The 7,734-nt window shown below is 35.4% G+C and overlaps 1 long non-coding RNA gene across 1 annotated transcript; it reads left to right on the top strand.

Annotated features, from left to right (window-relative positions):
• The first annotated feature begins 619 nt into the window (after window positions 1–619).
• LOC309664694 lies at window positions 620–2,256 on the top strand. The gene is made up of 2 exons (XR_014265985.1): window positions 620–1,409; window positions 1,440–2,256. It is a non-coding gene; the product is annotated as an uncharacterized lncRNA (long non-coding RNA).
• The last annotated feature ends 5,478 nt before the right edge of the window (window positions 2,257–7,734 follow it).

The raw sequence follows: 7,734 nt of genomic DNA, 5'->3' as shown, positions 1-7,734 counted from the left end.
GAACTTCAGGCCTCTAGGAAATGAGAGGGAGAGAGCTTCTGATTTTTTTTCAAGCCATGCTCATTTCTTTTTATAGAAGAAAATGTGATCAGCGATAAATGGCTGGGAAAGAATGGAAAAAACACTATTGAATGGGGAGACATCAGTGTGTCCCCCCACCTTGCCTCCCTTCATGTCGTTTCAAATTCACTGCCTGCCACACTTCCTGTGTGTTCTTTTCCTCGGCTCCAGTTACTTCTGTGGCATGAGGATATGAGTCAGGCCAGCTTTGCCTCTGCAAAATAAGCTAGCCAGAAAGAGAAAAATAAATACAGTATGCTAACACATATATATGGAATCTAAGGAAAAAAAAAAAAAAAAGGCATAAAGAACCTAGTGGCAAAATGGGAATGAAGACACAGACCTACTAGAGAATGGACTTGAGGATATGGGGAGGGGGAAGGGTAAGCTGTGACAAAGTGAGAGAGTGGCATGGACATATATACACTACCAAATGTAAAATAGATAGCTAGTGGGAAGCAACTGCATAGCACAGGGAGATCAGCTCGGTGCTTTGTGACCACCTAGAGGGGTGGGATAGGGAGGGTTGGAGGGAGGGAGATATGGGAACATATGTATATGTATAACTGATTCACTTTGTTATAAAGCAGAAACACACTATTGTAAAGCAATTATAGTCCAATAAAGATGTTGAAAAAAAAAAAAAAAAGCTAGCCATTACCCTGTGGGTGGCCAGGGACTAATGCATAAAACAACTGAGGGACCAAAAACAAGTAGAAAAATAATTGATGCACTTGATGCAAGCCCAAGATGTTTTTTTCCAGTTCTGATTTACCAGCGATTAAGCTTATATTTTTGTCTCAAAACTTCTGTGTTTATTTTTAGAGAAAAAAAATGTAATTAGTCATCATTTTCATATACCTAACAATTTTGTGTGTGTTTTATAATTCTATTTCCAGTGATGGAGAGCCCTTAAGTGTTGTAATATGTGGTAGTAGTAGTAGCAGCAGCAGCAGTGGCAGTAGTAGCAGTACTAGGAATCACTTTTAAGAGTTTAGTATGTCCCATATATTGTGGTATTTTATAGGCATAATTTTTATTTATTACAATAAATAAATAATAATCCTATGAAATCCTCCTAGTAACAATCCTATGAAATTTGAATATGCAAATCAAAATTCTTTCTAACTACATTAAATTGCATGTATTTCCTTGCCTACTGTTGTAGATACTAATCTACTGACCCATAAAAGTGAGGGTATGGCTTTTGATTCAAGTAAATAGCAGTAAAAAATAAAGTGAGTAGAAAAATATTGGTATAAAGTCATCAGGAGTTATGTTCCAAAAATTGGAGGGTGGTTGTCAGAATTTAGTGGGAGATGAACTTGTGTGTGTGTGTGTGTGTGTGTGTGTATGTGTGTGTGTGTGTATGTATGGAGAGAGAGAGAGATTGAGAGGGAGAGAGAATAAAAGAATGAATGAGATTTGGGTGGCAAAGGACTGAATATAGAGATGTGGAGGTCAAGATCTGAAAGAGGCATCAAAGGGACAACAGTGAATTCAGTGGGAAAATGAAAGCTGGTGGGAAGGAAATGTTAATGTGAACTAGGACTGTAGTGTATCTTTTTTTTTTTCTTCTAAAATAATGGGTTTATTGAGATGTAATTCACATACCATAAAATCCACATGTTGTAGTGTATCTTTTAAATGATGGAAAGGCATTCCTATTAGTTTATGTAGATTACATATAAAGAACATGCGCTTCTCTGTGAGTCTCTTAAATCACACACTTATTGCTCCAATGACCTTATTTAAAAATTAATGAGGTTCTCGTGATAAAGGAATTGCTCAATTTGGGTAGTGTCACAAGGAATTGAGAATGGGTTCTGAGTCCCTGTTGAAATGAAAGTAAAATGTCTGGGGTAATATTTAGTGTATTACTGGGAGAAAATGATTGCAAATAAAGTTATCTCTGGACCTGAGGTGGATCAGGTGTGGCAAGGAGAGGGATCAAGGAGGGATTTTCACTGTGGTTTTTGTTTTTTTAAGAAATAATTTAAGAAAGAATTAAATTAAACAAATAATGATTAAATAGCAACAGTATAGGACAAAACATTAAAAGAATAATTGGATATTCTGGTTTTATTCCAAAACAAAGATACAAACGGAAAATCAGAAAGCAAAACTTTCACTAGCCATCCTTCACTGAAACCATCTCTATGATTACAGAGTTAAAAAACAGGTTTTTATTGTTTTGTTTTTTTTGAAAAAAGCAAAACAAAAATGAACGCATATTTAATGCTAAAGATAGAAGGTCAATGAAGGTTGTTTTGTTATTTTACCTGTTTCCATAAGAAATATTTGCAAGGATTAGTCTTTTTGTTTTTCTGATACACTTTGGGAACTGCCCAGGTCAAGGGAGAGAAAAATACGCTCCAACCTTTTTTTAAGGAAGGTTTAGTTTTGTTTTAACTGTTCCCCTCCTTCTTTCATTGAGATCTCCTTCAGTTCAGAGATGCTTGCAAAGAAATCATGTTTGCTGATTTTAAAAAATATTAAAATTTATATGTGAAAATAAATACAGTAATGAGCTTAAGCTTTGCTTTTTATATTTTTTGCAAGATTTGATCACTCCTATGTGTTCTTCTTTTTCCTCAAAATAGAAAAAAAAAATCCATCATTTAAATGTTTAGCTTTCCAGTGCTATTTCTGTATGTACAATTTTCATTATGTTGTTATTTTTAATTAATTTTAATTTTTCCTTTTGTGAATTTAATCTATTTAATTAACAATTTTCTACATTTCTTATACTTTTAAAAATAATTTTTATAATTTTATGTATTATACTTAACTTTTAAACCATGCATTGCCTAATTTTTGTCCTTTTAAAGCTTATTTTTACCTCCCTGTAATTTATTTTTTAGCAAAATAGACACCGTGTTTGAGTTGGTAGGTCGACATAAGGTCATTATTAGACTATTCTTGTGTAATACAGCAGAACAATGTTTACATCTCAGTTCTCATCAGTAGTTTTTTTTTTTTTTTTCCTTTTGATTACCGAATTGGTTTAACAACTTAATTAGAAGCAGACTCTGAGTAATCCTGTGTGCCACTAGCTTGTTCACATTTGGTAAACAAGACAAATACTGCTATCTACATTTTCCAGATGGAAAACTATAGCTAAAACATTCTCATTTTCTCTGCCAATCAAAACTCAAACAATTTTAAACAGCCTAGCTCCAAGACACCTTCTTTCAAAAAGCCACTCTAATTCTCTAAACATGAAATTCATCACCCTGTGATTTTTCCTAGAACCACTGCTTACTCATTGCAAAATCAACAGTATTCTGTCCTACATTATTAAATGCATGCACGTCTATCTTACTCCACTAGATTATAAATTTAATGAGGACAGAACTCATATTTCTTTTCACCTTGATATCTCTCAGACAGCTATCATCTGCCTCTTGTGTTGTAAGTACTCAGTAAATGTGTGTTAAATGAAATAATGTATAGACTCAGGATACAGAGGCTTTGTTCACCCAAGACCCAGTCTAGTGCTCTGTTCCCTAAAACCTCTCTATTCTTTGGACTTTTGGTAATGCCATATAAAGTCAGTGTGGAATTTTTAAAAAGTGGATTACATTTTGAGACTTTGCACAACAATTCCTAACTGCATGATCTTGGGAAAGTGGTTTGATCATTCTGAAACTCAGTGTATCTATTAAAGAGGGGATATTTGCCTTCCCTCCCTTTCTTTATAATGATTTGTAAGTGTGAACTAATGAATGTTATAAATCTGATATGTTTTAAAACCAAATTCTCCAGAGATTTAAACTATTATTATTTAATGACAAATAATTAGATCAAAAATTTTTTTAGATTTTTAATAATTTCATAGGAATCAGTAAAAAGGGCTGGGTTTTCTAGATATGTCTATTCTATGGTATTTATACCTACACACCCAATTTTTAAAGTTATAGTCATGATTTATTGGATGCTAGACTGGCAAATATTATAATATCTTTGTGAACAGGAAGAACTATGAATTAGATACCGAGGGCCAAGAATAATCATGATGAAATGAACCCTTCTCTTTTTATCCTTGTCTATATCTGCTGGGGAGACCCTGGGGGTTGAAAGAGGAGCTTCTCATGCACACATGTGTCTGGGTTTGGAGTGAAGTAGTTCTGGGAGTAAGATAAAGTCTTTCTGATAGCCTCATTTTTTTAATCACTCATGTGCAGTTCCAGAGGGCTACTTCAAAATTCAAAATGCTACCAAGAAGAAACTCTTACTGGGAATAATATCTTTTTCATTTAATGATGGGAGACAATGACTAAATGAAACAAAGAGGGACATTAGAATTCCAACAGAGATTAGGCTGGGCAAAAGAAAATGATGCTCATTAATTGCCATTGTCCAGTTCTTGTGGATGTGATTTGTCAGGTTGATCTGGCTGGTCACTCTTCCTGCTCACATGTTTGTGGATATCCCTTTTGTAACTTTATGGTGCGCAGTTGAGATGGCTTTTCCCAGATAGAAAAACACAACACCATTGAGGGTATCAGGTTGCTAGTTACAATTATGTGCTCTCATATTGGTAGAATTGGCCTTATTGTGAAACATAATATTCAGCCTAGGGATTCAAGTCTATAAGCTTGTTACAAAATCATAAATGTTAAAAGTTTTGTATTCTTTTTCTTTTTGCATTCTTTCTATGATAATCCCACACCTACCATCCCTTCTCTAGCCCCAACCATTACAACAGCACACTCAAGCAAATATATTTACTAGATGGAAGCCAAGTATGCAGAAGGGAAAAGGAGAAAAATCTCATCAATGTGTTGCCACACATTCCCTCTGTAAAAGGTGCAGTGAAGAGATTGATAAATCTGCACTATGTGCTGCTCTGCAGAAATAATTCCTTGTTTCTTATGTTTCTCACTGGAATACTAGAATATTCTCTTCTCTCTTCCCCATTTTGAAAAAAAATGAACTGATGATTTGTCTTTTTAGGAAGCCATTTCTAAGGGTGCCAGACCGTATTTCTTTAGTCCTTCAACAATCACCGTTCTTATTTCCTGAACTTGTCATCCAGCTCCTCTCCTCGAGTTAATCCTCTCATTCTTTTCTACAGCCTCCTTGGTATGGTGAGAAACTACATATTTCTTACCAGTCTGGAATTTCATTTAGTTTAGGAAAAATGTCTGTCCTTTTGGAGTCATTACAAAAGGCGTGGCCCAATATTCCCTTTATTCATGGGGCCAGCGCCTGTGTCTTTTTACCCTGACCTTAATTATGATAAAACATGTGCTATGGACTGAATGGTGTGACCCCCTTGCCCAGATTCATATGGTGAAGCCTTAACACCTATAGTACTTGGAGATGGGCCATTGGGAGATAATTAGGCTTAGTTGAGGTCAAGGGGGTGGTGCCTTCATGATGAGATTAGTGCCCTTCTAAGGAGAGACACCAGAGAGCTTGCTCTCTGTCTCTCTATCCACATGCACACACTGAGGAAAGTTATGTGAACACAGTGAGAAAGGGGCATCTGTAAGTCAGGAAGAGAACCCTCACTAGAACCTGAGCATGCTGGCACCCTGACCTCAGACTTCCAGTCTTCAGAGCTGTGAGGAAATAAATTTCTGTTGCCTAAGACACTCCATGGTAATTTATTATGGCAATCCATGCAGACTCTCCAGTGCCCAATACCTTAATATGTTAAGTAGTTTTACATAATTTTCAAATTCTAGCTTTAAATAAAGCACTGAAATGCATAGATACATTAATATTTTGCCATTAATAATTTTTAAATGAGATGTATACATGTCCTTATTAAACGTACTTTGTATTAATTAAGCTGTAGTAATTCAAAGTATTAAAAGTCAATATTTAAGATAGTGAAACACTTTTGATTCTTTTATCTATTTTGCATATTTTTCACTTTCTCAGAAGTCACATTTAATGTGATCCTTTTAACTAGATAAAATTTTTTCTTCCAAATCTTATTTTAATATTAAACAAATGCCCATTATAAAAATCTTTTGAGGGCTTCCCTGGTGGCGCAGTGGTTGAGAATCTGCCTGCCAATGCAGGGGACACAGGTTCGAGCCCTGGTCTGGGAAGATCCCACATGCCGTGGAGCAACTAGGCCCATGGGCCACAATTACTGAGCCTGCGCGTCTGGAGCCTGTGCTCCGCAACAAGAGAGGCCGCGATAATGAGAGGCCCGTGCACTGCGATGAAGAGTGGCCCCCACATGCCGCAATTAGAGAAAGCCCTCACACAGAAACGAAGACCCAACACAGCCATAAATAAATAAATAAATAAATAAATAAACCCAAAAAGTTAAAAAAAAAAAAATTCAAGCAAACATTCAATAGTTGGATGATTATTCTTAATTAAAAAAAAAAACCTTTTGATTATTCCAAGTATACATACTAATTAAAAAATATTTATTTTATGGTAGAAACTGTGATATTAACTTGAATGCTAATACTCCCAAATAAAAATTTTTATTTGAAAACATAAGTATTTATTTAAAAATTTTAAATTTGTGGTGTCTTAAGGCTGCCCACATTATTTTTATTTCTGCATTTTGTTGCTACTCTCACTTAAATAGGATCTTATGTATCAAATACTACATTTAAGTATAAGTAATTTAAAAGTGATAAGCAAATCAGCACACTAGATTGGGCAATCCTGACATTTTGTAGTATAACATAATCACTTGAATTCATAGAACTTTAAAAAAAATTAATAAATGATTGCAATATTGCTTCATGAGTATAATTCAATACAAGTTTATTTTATACTCCTGCAATGGACTGAAACATCCAGAATAATGTTTGACCACATATCTGGGCACTGGGGGCCAGGTAAGTTGACACATAAAACTAGCCAACACAATATGTCTGCTTTCCATTAATCATCACAACTGACGTTTTGGATTGTATATGATTGCATAATACGGTAATTGGTGATATGGGGGACTGCAAAATGAAACAATCGCTGTAGGTTGGTGTATCTGGTGAGGGAGTCATTGATATGCACAATTTTTAAGTTCAAAATTACCAAATGGAAGAATAAGAATTCACCCCTCATCCGTGTGACAGCCAAGTTCGTTCTCTAACCACAGGATACTTTGTCTCTCACATCACATCACTTCAGGCAATTCACTGCTGCACTTAATAAAGTGAAACTTGCCCACCTTTGTAAATATCAAAGGAAGATGCAGCTTACTAGACTGCACAGTATCTCTTCCGACCCTTCTACTTCAATGAGGCAGAATTCTGGGGACATATGGAGAGAGAAGTAGAGCCACTAGCAAACTCACAAAGCTTGGTGAGACCTCTCTGATCAAGCCAGGGTCTGGATTCAGCTGGGTGCCTGTGACATGGGAAATGTATAGTATAAAAATACCACACAATTCTATCTCCCAAGTGGCACAGGAGTCTAATAATTTAAGTTTTTCTAGCATCTCTCTCTCCCTACTAAAAAAGGTTTTGACTTAGGTTGGGAGATCCTGAGAGCCAGAAACTAAACAGGATGCTCAGGAAATGTACAAAAGTTCCTGAAGCAATGACTAGGAAGGAACCCTCCCACGCATGACAAGTAGAAAAGATGGATAATTTTTAAGGCATATTGAATCATGGAAAATGTTAGGTGAGAAGAAGTTGATGAAAGAAAGGAAAAATTGCCATCATTTTATTGTTTAAAATGATGATGGTT

Source organism: Balaenoptera physalus (genome assembly GCF_965194825.1).
Source record: "Balaenoptera physalus genome assembly, chromosome: 7".
Taxonomy (NCBI): domain Eukaryota; kingdom Metazoa; phylum Chordata; class Mammalia; order Artiodactyla; family Balaenopteridae; genus Balaenoptera; species Balaenoptera physalus.
This window is presented reverse-complemented; position numbering and strand designations above follow the sequence as displayed.